General features: G+C 34.9%; 1 protein-coding gene across 1 annotated transcript in view; it reads left to right on the forward strand.

Annotated features, from left to right (window-relative positions):
• Positions 1 to 3,400: 3,400 nt before the first annotated feature.
• The window catches only part of LOC113495737 (otoferlin-like), an 88,943-nt gene continuing 75,250 nt past the window's right edge, over positions 3,401 to 17,093 (forward strand). Inside the window, exon 1 of the mRNA XM_026874648.1 lies at positions 3,401 to 3,455. The gene's annotated coding sequence lies outside the window, so the exon portion shown is untranslated. The remainder of the gene's footprint in view (positions 3,456 to 17,093) is intronic.

Below are 17,093 nucleotides of genomic sequence, written 5' to 3' on the forward strand. Positions count from 1 at the left end.
TGTTATTGGGACATGTTTGTTTAATATATTACCTCATTATAACACGGTACAGGTCGGGCCACAGGGTTCACTAAATCTCAACGTTTGAGAGTTCATTAATATTAATAATGCGAGCGCTCGGGTTCAGATATTTGTTACTCAATTAAGCCGTAACGGATAAACGGATTTGTATGAAATTAGAACAGACGTGAAGTGTATACTAAATTAACACGCGCTTGATTTTTGATGCTCACGAATGTATAATTAATACAACCCTTATTGGTAACACGATAAGGTGCCTTTATGAACAAATAATTGGCTTTTGTTTTACGTACATGTAGCTCTCTTTTGTTTTCCTGCTTATGACATTCCTTTTGTGAAATTATACGTTTCAACAATATTAAATTTGAATTTAAAAGGTATGTTCTGCGCTATCTAATATTTACGTCAGGTTTAACTTTCCAATTTGCATGACTGGAGCCCAGTGTACCGCGTTTGTATTACAAAAGCGCGAAATGTTTAATTAGTTGCACCTGAGAACTTGTTTCATACGATTCGAACGAATTCAAACAGGACTGTATGTGTGAGTTGATTTAGATCAAAGCTTTAACAGAACTACTGGAAGTGGAACAGTTATTAGGATTGTTTCTGTTTTATAAATGCAGTTTGTTTTTACACATTGTTTAACTCTAAATTGTACACGTGTGTTTGCAGTTGGATGATGCGAATAGTTTCGTACGAATCAGAACAGTTACAGTGTTTGATGTCCTGAATATAAGTAGGTGGTACTTCGTACTGTTACTTTAAATGAAAAATTTAATAATTACATATTTATTTCATTTTAAAAATTTAACTTCATCTTGGAGCAACATAACACATCTCAAAGTTTTTAAAGATGGTTTAATTTAATGATATAAAATAATCCATTTGAATATGCAAATTTTATTTAATGATAACGAAATTCTCACGAGGTTCACTTATGAATCAGAATTTTGTAATTAAATAAAATTTATATTGCTTTCACATTTCATAAATTTTCGCATGTGAAACATGCTGATTCATTTGCCCGTAAAAACGGGATGGGCACTCTTTTGGCACGAACTAACCCTTTCACTTTAACAATAATTAGTTTTCATACTTCTTTTCCCCACAGACGGGCTCTCATTTACCTATCATTAAAAACCTTTTTTTGGTAAGACCAGCGTACCCTGACTACCCAAATCCTCGTAGGAGGACCTGAGTACTACCAGACACTGAACTGACTAAACTTGAACTGCAATGTTTTCCGTAATTTTTGGCAATACGTCATGAACCAACTTCATAATGTCGTGGTAGTACTGACAAAGAACCAATGTACCTTAATTTTTATAAGGCGCTAGCTACCCGGCGAACTAGGTACCGCCTAGCTTACGTCAGTGATAAGTAAATACCTTTATTTCAAACTTTCCATTTTATATCACCGTTTAAACCTTCCCTAGACTTTCACAAATATTTCAAAACTAACATAAGCCAAATCGGATCAGCCGATCTCGAGTTTTAGCGAGACTAACGAACAGCTATTCATTTTTAAATATAAAAAAAAGAAGAAGAAGACTACTGACAAACGGTTGAAAGAAAACATCGCGAGGAAACCTAGAATTTAAATATGGAATGTGAAATCTCCAACCAGTACGAGATCGTTGAATCCGAAATCGGAAGCCATAAGCTACAGTCCAAATGATAGAAGAAGGTTATCGGCAGAGGTTTCATGCAAAAATAATACATCTCCTTTTATATTAATAAGGGAAAGCCCGCATGTTCATGTAATGAAATTAATCACTTCCCACGTAAGACTACGCGAAGGAACGCAGGACTGTATTGGTGGAAGTAATTAAAATGTGTATTTAGAAAGACTTGTAAACGATGTAGAAAACTGTTTATAGAATATATTTTGGCTAATAGTTTTATTACATTTTTAATGGTAAATTACAAATTACATTATGAAGAGTAAGTATTTTATTTTAAAAACAAAAGTCTTAGTGTAATAGTAAATTCATTGGCATGTTTGCTACAAGTACTTATTTTTTTAAATTCAGATCTAAAAGAGAAGCATCAGTACCAAGGAAATTGTTTACAAGGTACCTACCGATTTCGGACTGAAACGGGATAGAATATTCTATTTTAGAATGTCAAAAATACGTAATCTCGCCTTCTAATAACCCTGTAAGCTCCCAATAAAAGTGTATCTACAAGGAATAATAAAGCCTAAAGTCAATCATAGTCATTAAACGTGTTGAATATCACATACGCTTACCAAGTGGCACCAACTGCCACGTTAGCCTGAACTTTCTGTGCAAGTTCGATTCTCATGGACTCGTGTTATCAGAACACCGCCAACTTAGCTAGGCCAACTAGATAGGCTAAACACACTCGTAGCTACTTCAAACTTTGACTTGATCTGGCGTTGGTATCTCAATGAGTTCAGGTTCGAAATGTACATAGTTATTTATCATTGATATTAAAACTAGCTCAGTTTTGTATTGATGAATGTTTGTTACTTAATCACGCTTGTGAATTGAATTGAAAGAAGTTAGCAAAAAATATAACACTGCTAATTTTTTGACCATGTGAGATCTTAGAATTCAGTATAGAATAATGTGAGTGAGAAGTAAAAATATTAGTTATATATAACCAATTTTTTTTCCACCAGCAGGAAGGAAAGTGAAAGAAAATAGCCCAAGCGAAATATTGTTTTTAACTCGCAAGGTACAGTAATCGATAGCTTGTTTCAAATCAGTATCTAAATAAAAAATCAACTACACCACTTTTAGTCTGACTGCAAAAGTTAGCCGAGTGGTTGAGGCTACCACGTCAAACCCACTGTGCCAAATCCACAATGCTTGTCCTGAGTCTGGGTGTCTTTGCGCAAGTGTCTTGAACGTTTGTGTGTTTAAGTTACGTCTTCGTTTTTTTAATACTCATCTAATAACTTAATTAAGATAAACAACACAGAACGTACCTACATATATTATATTAATGCGGATCAGGGTTCGCAGGAAACTCAATAACAGTCGTATTGTAAACTAAAATCCTTATTTATTTCTAATTCCCAATATTTTTTACAAAACAAAATCATGACATCGTTACTCGTTTTAAATCGTACCATCATAAATTCACGAAAAACAATCCCACTCACTCATTCATTCCCTCTTCCACTCATTCGTTTAGAAATATCCATCATCTTACACACATTTCAATCGTTCTGAAACATTCAATCTCAAATATTCTAATTCTTTCTTTGTCACCAGCGTTTCGAATGGACTGTGACACGTCCTATCGACCCGGGCGAGGTGATAACCCTCCACCTCCTGTCCCGGGGCCGCTGGGGCACGCCGCGAGTCCTCGGCGTCTACCGGCTTGGCCTGCAGATCGTCGTCGCCGATGGTCAGCTGTGCATCACCGACACCCTGGTAGATGACCGAAACAAACCAGTACCGGTAAGTGTTTTGAATATTGGGTACTCAGAGCAGGACAAAAAATTACAAAATGATTTTACGGTATTTTAAAAAACTGTCTTCTTTGTCATTGAATGTGAAATAGAATGAAAAGGAAAGTTTGAAATTAAAGAGCTTTTATCTTGAATTTGGGTGGATATTTACAGGACCTAGGCCATATCTAAAAATATCTTAGGAGCGAGATAAAATTCACCGTGAAAAGATTTAAGACATAGTGGTTTCTTAGGTTTACGCAAATGTTAGATATTGAAATAAAACTAATTTAACTTTTCCGTAAAAGTAGATTTAAGATATTTTAATAAAAATATGAATTTAAGGTTAAAGAGTTTTTATTTGTCGTAGAAGACAATTTAGTAAGACATTTTTCTAAAGAATCTACTTCAAGTATGTTTGAATTTGCTTTATGCTAGAACTTGTCAACAATTTGGAACACGACTAACGTTGAATACTTTTTGATTAAAACTCATTTAACATTAAAGAGCGGTCTACAGAATACACTGAAATAACGTTTCGCGAATCTTTTATTCATAAGAACAAACCTTTTTGGAGTAAAACGACGTAATTGCACATTCATACAGAACTGTCCTGTACTGTCCCTCATATTTTTGAATAGCAGAAGAAAATATTAAAATAAATTGTAGTAAGAACTGTGAAAATGTTTTAATCAAACTAAGAACAGAAAATGTGGACATTTTTTAGTTTAATGTCGGCAATTTTCGTACATTTTTTAGAACGCTAGAATTATGAATACCAGTATTTTGCCAAAGTACCTAGTTCTTTATTCCAACAAACTAATAATATCTAAGCTCCTTATGGCCGAAATGTGATCTTAATTATTTATGAGATCGTTACGAGATCTTATTTATTTTTGTACTTATATTTTACCTTTGATAGGTCTCGAATAAATTTAATATTAAAGTTATAATTTCGCAGCACAGAATTTATTATTCTGTACGGAATCCCAGCTCCGTGCAAATGCAACAACGAGTAATACTATGATTTGTCATTTAGAGGATATTCTTGAGCACAGGTTTTTTTTGACAGTACAAACATGTTTTCTGGAAATCGGTAGATCCAGCCTCTTTCGACTGTTGACAACCGAAATGAAATGTACGGCTCAGTAACCGATGTGGTCATTTGTCTCATACATACACCTCTTTAGATATTCAAGTATTGTAATGCCCAAAAAAAATAGATGTTAGTATTTTTAGTGAAAGTACTAGTAAAAAAATATGTTAGTCAAAAAGTCACAAAACAAGTTTTTCAATGTTTCGATTCTTCTGAATCAGGTGTATTATACTGTAAGTTAAACTCTGGAATCTTTATTTTTAGTATTAGCGGCAACAAAAAATGATCACAGACCACCATTCATCACATAAAAAGAAAAAATATTTCTATCTATCACAGTCCTTGAGGTATTGTTATAGTCCACTGACAGGCAGACGGATAGACAACGGATAGAACCCTAATGCTGAAGCATCGTTGTCTGACCGTCCGAAAAAAGAAAAAAGCCAACAAGACTGAAGCAAGTAAATTGGTTCTACGATTAAATTCATGAACTACTAAATCAGCTGAAATGTATTGCAAACCCCAATTTATTTCGATTCCATATAAATACCTCAATAGGCGACCTCAAAGCGTAGCACCTGTTTCAGGGCATGGTGTAAATGTCCCTGAATATGATGAAGTACATGTACGTATGTAAATCATCAATATTTGCATGAAAGCCAGTACTGCTGTGATATATAATATACACAAAGGCTAGTCTACTGCGTTTGTCAATGTTCCTTTAGAGCTACAAAATGTAAGCTAGTGACCGACTGTGCCTACAAATCACAATAATATTTGTGTACTAGCTATGCCAGCGACTTTATTCGCGTGGAAAAGTGGTGTTCATAAGATTTCTGATGGATATATCTTTTGAAAAAGTATTTTAGTATAACATGATTTTTTTCATGATTATTTAGTTCTGAACAATCTGATGCCATGCTAAATATATGTCTACTCACGTAACCCTAAAATTGTTGAAAAGGTACTCACATAAACAGTATTACACAGAATCATAAAACAAACGTTTAAGAAAGGAAATTGAGACGTCTATTACAGTAAAAATATCGTTAAACATTTCTAGAACCAAGAATAATTGCTAATATAGTTGCTTAGCAAAGCTCCGACTCAGGTAGTTAACCTGAAAGCCGGGTAAGTCGACTCCAGTCATTATAAAGGGATGAAGGAACTAGGGTCGTTAGTACGCACATTTCATCATGCTAAGTGGCCTTAGACAATGACAGAATACGCTAGATGGGTTGGAAACAACCATAGCGAGAACTATACGACATTCACATAGTTTGATGTATCGTAGCCTGATTTCAGATCTGATTATCTGTCGATATTATAAGCATTAATTGTATTGCATTGTCATTATAATTATTGATGACGAGGTTTGAAGCGATGTATTGTGGTCCGGAGACGAGAGTTTCGAAATAACAATAGAATCTCGAAATAGTTTTTTTTTATACAATTGAAGGTTTCTGATTGAGCTGAAATATTGCCAGCGTATGTTTGTCGAGGGAGAGAAGACTTTAGAATTGTCTTTTTGAATACTTTGAGTCCACCAAAAATTCGATTTATATTTTGTCATAGTGAGGGCCACAAAATTTGGTTGCGTTTTTCATGATTATTGTTAATATTAGCTGCTATACATTCACTTGTAATATTTAACACTTTTGGTGTCACAAGTCAAACCATCCGTTTGAGGTGATATTCTTTTCACGGTAAATTACTGCAGTAATCTAACAGTTAATCTAATAGTCCATAACATCACAGAATACTATAAACTTCTTCCACTCAATTTTATGCGCTTTCCACGAAGTTTAAACGCATGAACAAAGCCTTGATCGAAATGAGACGGTGCTATGCCTTGTATTATACGCGGTCTCGCCTCTATCATTAGAGATCTCACGTTTAAGAGTCTTAGTGCAGGGTCTGATCTCACCAGTAAATACGCTGACGTTAGGTTACTGTGATCACATAGCAAATAAGGTGGTAATTGCAGTAGACAATAAATTAGAGCACGTTTGTCGACACAACAAGTCGGTCAACATCTTTGCTAAGAACAAAGAGCTGAACATTTTTACTCTAAATTAAAAACAAAGAACATTAGTGTATTTGTGTTACTAATTAAAAATACCGCAGAAATCTTTTCTAGTCTAGTAAGCACAGGCTAGATAAATAAAGGGCGTTTAAGTGAATGCATCTCCATATTTAATAGGCTTATTTTTCATTACCATTTTTTTACATTGATAAAAAATATATTTCAAACACATTTGTGATCATGTTACTAAATAAGTTAAAATTCCTAAGTGTCAATGGTGCCTAGTGCTGTGTGACACAGTGGACTGGAATATAGACACAAATAAACACTTGAAAATGATCGAAAGATCCTGTACCTATTCTTAATTTTTTCCGTGATTTAAATAGTACATACAGAAAAATGATATCCATAACTTCCATATTTAAACTACATAGTAATAACTAAGTGACCATAACTCCAAACCATTAAAAAGTTATCAAACGGCCAGTGTAATACTAAACAAGCACTTCGTTATCGACCAGCAAAGAGGCTTGTTGTACACGAACGTACATCATGACGTGTTTGAACTAATCACGCACGTGCTAATCAAGTAAATTATCTACCGCAGCCCGTATTTAATCTGGTTCAACGCGAAAATGATAAACTTTGAAAAATTTCGTAATCAGTTGTTGATAATTTTGCCAAACGCCTAATTACAGGGCCCCATTTTTGCTATTTACAATGGCCGATGAATGAATAAAATTTGGCTTAAAATGACAATTTTCGTGTTCTCTTAAGAATTTTTCTACACAATAGTTGGAAATTCAGTACGGGATGGTATACTCACGGTCAATATAATTAACTTCTAATTATTGTATTGACAAAATGCTGAATAGAATAGGAATATTTTCAAATTTAATCCACCTGCCACTCATTCATCGACCGTTGAAAATAGCAGAATCGGGGCCCAGGTTGTTGAATAGCATATTACTAGAACTTTGAAGTTTTATTTATTTGTTTGATGATGTTTCCATAAGACTAGGGTGGGTACCTCTTCCGTGACTTTACGATAAGTGATAGGTAGCTCACCGTCCGACCAAGACAAGGCGCTTACTGGACGAAAGAGATGGCAGCAATCTCTGTGCAACCCAAAATCGCTGGGTTTGCTCGAATTTTTTTTCTGGCGCGGTACACAAACGGCAAAGGAAGGAAAGTGGATGGGTAATAGTCAGTAAAAGTCTGACACTTCATTAACCCAAAGCGGGAGGAGTGGTTTGATGATTTCCTATCCGAATACAAGCCTTCGTCTTAAAGTAACGATGCTGCAGTTGTAACAGAGAGACACCACTCTACACCGTATATTATTCTGTCTCGCTCAACAGTCTTAGAAGTGGTAAACTTTACGGTTGTATATGAACGCGATCAGTTAAAGTATTCCATTATTAACTGAGTTCAGTGCTCCATACCAATTGCTTTAAGCCAACATTAATTAAACACTGTCAAGGCTTAAACGGCGACGACATTTGAATATTTTAAGCAAGATCACGGGGAACTAGTTCAGCGGTACTGCTGGTTATGTGTCCCATGGTATGATATTTACTTATAAATTTATTTTTAAAAGAGTGACTTGTATCTAACTATCGTTTGCGCAAATTAAAGTTTTTATTTTGCGCAAACCATAGTTTTTTTTTTAACTATCTCTTTTACAAAATTCCAAATTAGCTAAGTTCCAATATTTAACGATCATTCGTATAAACATTAAACAGTATTGACTTATTTATTTAGTTTTGAAAACCACATATTGGTTTGAATAAACAACATTAATAACTTTATCCTAATAACGTTATTCGATCATGTTGTTTATCGGAACATGAGTCTGTAAACGAACATGATTTGGTCAAATAGTTTATTTTTTTAAAGCAAAATGCAGTTAAACGCGTTTAAACCATTGCCTTTTAGATTCATCGAAAACAGATGTTATTTGTTTAAAGGATGGCGATATTTGACAATTAAGTGAAATCAATGTATCGTCATGAAATATAAATTTATTTATATGATTTTGAACTGAAAGTGACACGGCATATTACATAGTAGTTTGTGCTGTTTCGCTAGCAGTCCAAGTTGAGTTTTATTTGAGATGTTTCTATGCACCATCAAATTAAAAAAATTGTTATGAATTTTTAGTATTAAAAAAAATCAACTAACACGGTAAAGAATTATTAGAATAAATTCAAAATACATTTGAATTGATAACGATTTGGTTCTTTAGAATCAGTTCTTTGTGTATATGAATTGTATCCGCGACACAAGGACGAAAAGACAAAGTGCAAGATTCGTTTAAAAAAAAATCCTGCATCGGCTTCAGTTGGATCCGAACTTTATCGACAATGATGACACGGATATTACTCAATCGCCATTGGATCTTGGTTTGGTACTACCGTTTTAAAACTATTAAAAACCGAATGAAACAATAACAAAATAAAACCAACTAACAAAATAATCTCAATACTTAATACTTATATTAGATTGTACACAGGAGGGTTTGTACTCGACAGTTCAAGGCATTTAGTGTCTGGTCTATAAGCATAGAAGTGACGTAATCGTGCATAAATTAACCCATTTAGACCTACCGTACCATATACGGTACACTTGTTATATTTTTTTTTTGCAGGTACTCGCATAATATTTTTAATATTATTTGGTATTTATGTCGAAAAGAAGAATAGTGCTCATCGGAAAAAATACGCCAGTGCAATTGAATGCTGATAATAGTGCAGATTTATTGAACAAGTTTCGTAAATTTATTTTTTCTGCGGAGACATGGCTTCCAACAGGTAAATATACTACAATTATATAATTTATACAAATAATTTCCATCTTTTTATAAAACTAAAATACTTCTTGTTTCATTGTGACATTTGAATATCCTAATTATTTATTTATTTTTTAGTTATTTAGACATGAATAATGGTGTACCCTATTTGGTACGGTAGGACTATATGCCATTTCAATTAACTTTTTTTTGCTTTTCAGACCATTATCCCTGAATGACATCTTATCTTTATTGGAAGAGGGGGATGTTGAGACAACCGAAGGTGAAAATGATGTATTCATACTTCCGCCTGATAATGCGAATGCAGAACTGACAGACGAGGACTCTGGAGACGAAGATCAGGTCAATGTCAATAATCTACCTCCCAGCTTGCTCAGAGCGGACGCAGAGCTACGTCAACCCGCTACAGTTAGTTTGGACAACATTGGGGATCCGGACACGAATGATGAGCCCCTTCATAAAGTTTTAAAAAAATATAACTGGAGGAAACGGGATTACGAAGGCTCACTATCATTATGGCGACCTGATTACCACGTCCCTCAGGAAAAATCACCACTAGAATGGTTTTCTTTGTTTTTTTCGGAGGATGTTTTTGATTTATTGACCACTGAGACGAACAGGTACATAGGAAGAAAAACCTTGCTGCTGATATAAAAATAGAAGAGATGAAGTGTATGATTGGTGTTCTGTTAGTAAGTGGCTATTCCTCGGTAAATAGAAGACGAATGTATTGGGAGAACTCGCCTGACGTGAAGAATGAGCTCATTGCTAGTGCTTTATCGAGAGACCGCTTTTCCTACATATTTTCAAATCTACATTGTATGGACAACCATCAGTTAGATTCTTCTGATAAATTTGCAAAAGTTCGGCCACTTATGAGCAAATTATCTGCCAAGTTTCTAGACCACTGTCCCCACAAAGAAAACCACAGTGTTGACGAAGCTATGGTGCCTTATTTTGGTCGACATGGATGTAAACAATTTATTCGTGGCAAACCCATACGGTATGGGTTCAAACTGTGGGTAGGAGCTACTGCGGGGGCTATATAGCTTGGTTTGAGCCTTACCAAGGGGCCACTACAATTTTGAACGCCAGATATGCTGAATTAGGCCTTGGGGCTAGTGTAGTTTTGACATATTCAGATAAACTAATGAAACTTGAGCTTGGATCCAGATATCACTTATATATTGATAATTTTTTTACCGGGTTACCGTTGGTTGAAGAGTTAACAAAAAGGAATATGGGTGTAACGGGCACTATAAGAGAAAATCGAACAGGAAAATGTCCTTTGATAGCTAATAAAGAAATGAAGAAGAAGGAAAGAGGAGAGTATGATTATCGTGTTAGTGACTCCATTATAATCTGTAAATGGCATGACAACAGCATTGTTACAGTTTGCTCAAATTCAACGGGGATATTACCGTGTCATAAGGCAGAGAGATACTCACAACAACTAAAAAGAAAATTAGTGTATCTCAGCCTCACTTGATTCAGAAGTATAACCAAAATATGGGTGGTGTCGACTTATCTGATCAAAATATTTCGTCAGTCAGAACTAGCATCCGGGGAAAAAAGTGGTACATGCCCCTTATTTTGCATTGTCTTGACATGTCAGTGCAAAATGCCTGGCTACTTTATAGATACAATGGTGGCAAACAAGATTTATTGTATTTTAGACGTCGCATAGCTATATCCATAATTGAATCGAATAAGTCTCGAAGCAAGCCTGGACCTAGCCGACAATCATCTCTAACTATGGATTCCCGATTTGATGACAAGGGTCATTATATAATAAAACAGCCCGATAATAAAAGAACGAGATGTGGACATTGCCACCGACAAAGCCCAGCAAGATGCATCAAATGTAATGTTGGATTGCATGTTGAATGCTTTCTTGCTTACCACACAAAATGCTAATTTAGTGTATGTTTTTCTTGTATTTTTAATAAGTTTTCATTTGCTGCGGTTTTTTTTATTCTGATTACATTTTTAAATAACTATGAACAATAAACAACTTTTTTCTCATTTTTACGGTATTTTTCTTACTCCAAATCCTACTGTACCATATGTGGTACGGCTATTTCCCAGACCCCTTTTATTTCAGGATTTTAATTTTTTAGGTTTTCCTAATATTTAGACCCCTATCAACCTATATACTAAGAAAAAAACAAACATTTTAGAAAAAAATAGTTTCAGGACTAAATGGGTTAACAATTTCCTTTCAGTTTAGAGCTAGGCCGATGCTGTCAAGCCAGAGCGGAAATGCAAGTTAAAAATAACCTTCGGACTGCAAAGGGTAACAGGGTTTTGCGGTTTATTTCATCTAAACGTCGTAAAGTCGTGTTTATAATATACTAAGTTTTCTATGCCCAAGGGATCAAAAGAAATCCTATTACTGAGGGTCCGCTTTCTGGAGTCTGTCTATCTATCCGTTTGTCACCATTGCCGATTGCCACCAGACATTTGCGGAAATTTTGACACATGATGTCTTTCTCACAAAAAATATTTTGTTGCGGTCACAAATTTGTCAGTGAGGAAAAAATAGAATTGAGAGTAGTTTTGACCCTCTTATTTGTCACACAACCGACAGTGCCAATCCCTCAGTGCCACAATATCGACATGCACTTGGCCGGTTTTTATTCATTTAACGTTATTTCTTTTATTCATACCCTGTCTTCACAATTCACGGTCGCCTCTACTTCATATGATTGGCATAATGGTTAAAGTATCAAAATCATTTTGTCTTAAAACAATATTATTGATATAAACTGACTTTGTTTTTTGAAACTTCATATCCACAAAACGATCTTCTGTACAAAAAGATGTAATTTCCATTCTATTTTCATAAGCTCGGGATTGCAAAGTTATATTGCCTCTTGTAACAGATTTAAGTTCGGCTTTCATATATAAACGATATCTAGTTCAATTTCAGCAACGAAACCAATCTAACGAAACCTGTATTGTTTTCACTGAAAACTTCAAAAAATTCGCAAGAAAAGTTCGCTAAAAGTGATAGTATATTAAATTCAAAGCAATCACAAGGGAACAATAAATCGGAAAAAAACCTCCTTATCATTTTAATCCTGGTTACAAACTATCTATGTACTAAATTTCATCTAAATCCGTTCAGTGGTTTTTGCGCAATAAAGGAACTAACATCCATACATCCAATCATACAAACTTATGCGTTTGTGATATTAGTAGGATATCTCTAAAATACCTACGTTTTTGTAATTTAATCTGTAATTCCTCTAAAGTTATAAAGTACACGCAAAAGCATATCATATTAACTAAAGAAACTAAATAGTAGCAGTAGATACAAATTCAAAAACATTGAACTGATAATTTTATGAACAAAGATAAAAACTCCAAACCGATTAGTACGAAATGGATTGTGGAATGTTTTTAGGCATCATGTCAATCTTCATGTTAATTAAATTCTTTTCGTTAATTAAAGCAACATGACTGAACATGAAGCCCTTACAATTGTCAATTCCAAATTTCAAGGAAGATTTTCATCCGACTTCAAAAAGAATTTGTTGATTCTGTTTTTCTTTTAATGTGAAATAGCTATTTCATCAAGTAATGTCTAGCAGTTTTTATACCAAATCGGTTGTTTTTTGTTGTTACAAAAATATTCTGTTCCAGAACTTCATATCTGTCTACCTAGGGAACACCTTTATACCTACATAGCATTCATATTTGTATCTACCTACCTATTAGGTATATACAATATACATGTTCAATCCAATCTGCAGATTCTCAGAATATCTCGCTCTCCTAATGGCTTTATGATGCTAGTCCAGAACAGACAAACAATTCCAATATAGACGAAGATGAGCTAGTGTAATGCCAATCAGACCCTGTAATTACTTCCCGTTATTACGCCTAACTGCAATTAATACAGGCATATTGCTTTGCTATTCTTGGTAGATGATGTGGTCTCGTAGACAAAAGCGTACTCTTAGACCTAATGGGAATAATTGCTTGTAATATTAAAGGCAAATTAGCTTTTTAATAACTTTTTATGGTTACAAAAATCTTGTCCTGTTTTTTCATTTTTCGCTCAGGCCGTACTAATTGAGTAGAGGTCTCTGCTTAATCCTTTCATCAACCGAACTCTGAGCCCAGCGTATACGTGCAGAATTAAATCTGCAAACCCTACCTTTATCTAAGCACTTGATGGGTATAATATTGTGAAAAGAAATTACCATATAGTACTATAAAAAAATAAATTAAAAAATGTTATTTCTCTCGCTCCCCTTGATTGCCGAGCGAATACATATCCTTTACAGCTGATGTGAAAAGCGGAAATGACAAATGGTATCGAAAACCCCAACCTGACCTACCTCCGAACTATGTCACAACCAAAATCCGTTTCGTACAAACACTTTTGTCTTGTTTCCACATCATTGCCTGTACTCCATCCGCGTCCTCATCGTACTCGGTTCGTACGACTTTCATAAATATTTACAACGCGATCTTGAGTCAAAGCATCAATACCTGTCCTATAATAAATGTCTCGTACGAATCCCGCGGTACAGTCAGTTTCATATATGGCTGTTTCAAAGCAGAAAGGTAATATGTTTTGGGAAGATACGTTATAAGACTAACCGTGATAACTCTGATGTGAATGCCATAAAATGACAAATGAAACTTTTTCTCCAAAATTGGTGACCAATTATTGACTGGCTTGTTGGTCTAGTGGTTAGTGACCTTGACTGTTACACCGTAGGTCGCGGTTTCGATTCCCAACAAGGAAAAATGTTTGTGTGATGATCTAAATTCTTTTTTCTGTCTCTGGGTGTAGTTTATCTATATGATGTATGTATTTAGTAATGTGGAAATATGCTTATCAATTGTCTAGTACTCATAACACAATCTTTGCCTAGTTCAGGACAAGATGGCGTTGTGTGAAAATACTCAATATTCCATACTCGAGTATCAGCCTATAACAAATTGTTTTACTTCTTTCCGTCTTTTCTTTCTCGGTCACTAGGTTCCCTAGTCGAACTGTACCGAAGCCTAACTCACGGACTGCGCATTGCTCAGGGGAGCCGTCTCGTAACTCCCATCTAGAGCACCGAAACGAGTTGCATTATACGAACACGACATGTTAGCAAACGACTGTACTGGGAGAACTGCCGCATCGATGTCTGTACGCCTGTAAACTTGGTTAATAATAGAAACCATTGCTGCGAAGCTGATTGTGTCGAAAATTAGGTCAAAAATCAAATTAAAATCCTGTTTTTATTTTTATTTTGGTTTTATTCCCTGGTCTATTAATGTTACGTAAAAAGAAAAGTAGAAACGGTTTCTAGTTTTCTACTAATGTTAGGGTTAGTTTGGCTTAATTTAATAATTTTCTTCTTCTATGAAATCAGACAAATGGTAAGCTGTATTTATTAAAACAGCAAAAATCCAGAAATAACTAGATTTAAAAAGATAAATGACATCATAACTGTGATTAGCATTAACTGGAAATGGCATTACAAAGTAACGAAAACCGCAATTCAATTCATTATACACTGGCACAATAAATATTTGGTATATGAATAAATGTTATCCCATCAAACATAAATTGTACAGCTTTTAATTATGGAATGCGTTTTAATATGCAAAACCAGTACTAAAACATATTTGTGCAATTAAAACGTTTTGAACAGCATCGCTTATTTTACATGTCGGAGTCATGACAAAAATTTGCATGCAAATAGTTTGAGTGCTAAAGTTATAAATGGGTCTTGTTGAACCAAATTCTATTATTGAATAAAGATAACCTTTACGTGGTAAAATATTATACTTATTTCAAAATTCCACAACTTTCAAAAAACGCCATCTAATTTACCACTAATAAACATTTCTAAATCTATATTAAACTTAAAATCACCCAGACACAGAAACGACGATCGTACTAATCACACAAACTTTGCTTTGACCTGAGTGAGAATCGAACCCACGCCCTTCGGTAGTAGTCAGGACCACTATTGACTAGACAAACAGGCCATTCGAAGTTTACAAAAACAGGAAACAGTCAAATCTATAACGTTTTAAGGTGGGCGGGGATTTTTAGAAAAACACATGCCTTGCTTAATATTTTAAGTATAATTTTAAGAATATACAAAAACTCACTAAAGTGGTCTTAGGAGATTCACAGTAACACTTCCAAAGAAGATTTTCTTACACGGCAAACACTCGGCATTAAATCAACTTAGGTCATTCCGAATATTCAGGAGTCTCACTTGAGCAATTCATGAAGTTACTCGAAATAGACTAGGAACTAAGCAGTAAATATAAACAACGAACGACCGAAATGGGACACAAGTAAGCTCGTATATCCACAGATTGGATGGGCACAGACACTGGCTTGTTAAGCAACGCTGCTGGCTTTAAATTGAAGTGATGTGGACAAAGAGGGTCAGCAGAGATGAATAAATGTATGCAGAATCCTCTACATCAAGTATTCACTTATTCATAGCTCCAGAGCATTTTGAAGCGCATGACCAGGTAAAAGAATTATTTTTTGGGTACGTTTTTAATTGTCACCCCATTAAAATTTTATCAAAATCGGTCCAGCCGTTTTATAGTTGTTAATTACATTGTCATCGGGTTTGAAGCTACCGTGAAAATTTCAGCCTGCTAGCTTATCGCGAAGTGCTTCAAAACTGAGTTACAAAAATCCAACCGGAACGAAAAACAAACAAACAAGAAAGTGAGTGTATAAAAACGTGGGAAATGATGTAAAATGCGAGATCACCAAGCATTCACTTGTTTCACAGTTCCAGATATACCGAGGAAAACAAAGATATGACATGAGTTTTAGGCACTGATTCTAGAATGGAATGAATATAGACATTGAAATCATACCGACTGAACATCCTTTGAACTTGTATCCCTTTGAAGTATTTCTTGTAATTTGCTTTGGACGAAAGAATTGGTCAATTGCACGGATATCGAGTTCGGCTTGTAGCTGGAATATCGAATGTTATGCTAGTTTTATTATTCAAATTGGCTCTCTTGCTTTTGTGATCCAACTTTTGTTTTCTCTATTGTTAAAAAAATAAAACTTTGTTGGTTTTCATCCAACTGTGTAGTATTGTCATGTAAACTGTACAAGCAATTACGCGGATCGAATAGATGAGACTTGAAAAATAGGCTACAAACAACATTTTGGTAATCTTCAAATAATCTTACTCTCACTATTCTGAACTACTTCAGTTTTTAGAGTTGAAAAGATTAGCGCTGCAAGACATCACGACACAGTGAGCTCATACTACGTAGGTCGGACCACAAACAATTAACTGGTAGAACGAGCAACATCTTCTGTCAAGACGAATGCCATCTCAGTCTGCCCGTGACCATGATACCTGCAAAGGTTTCGAAACGTCGGGAACTAAAATCTAAAATTAAACCGCGATAAAATCCGTAAAAGTAGTTTCATTTCAATGTCTAACATTCGCGTAAACCTAAGAAACCACTAAGAACATTTAGTATACGAATTAAGTCCGCTAGTTTCAGTCCGTAAAGACATTGCAGGTAGACTCTTGCAGGTGTGAGAGAGAGGTACTGCTTTAAGCTGTGCAGTACGTTTCATCTCCAATTTAAACCGTCCATCTTCAAGAGGTAATATCAAGCTGCTTGCACAAACCGCCCAACCATGACAACTAAATGCATGTCCGTGTTAATTCCGGTGAAGCAAATTGTTCTACAAATG

This window comes from Trichoplusia ni, chromosome 7 (assembly GCF_003590095.1).
Source record: "Trichoplusia ni isolate ovarian cell line Hi5 chromosome 7, tn1, whole genome shotgun sequence".
Taxonomy (NCBI): domain Eukaryota; kingdom Metazoa; phylum Arthropoda; class Insecta; order Lepidoptera; family Noctuidae; genus Trichoplusia; species Trichoplusia ni.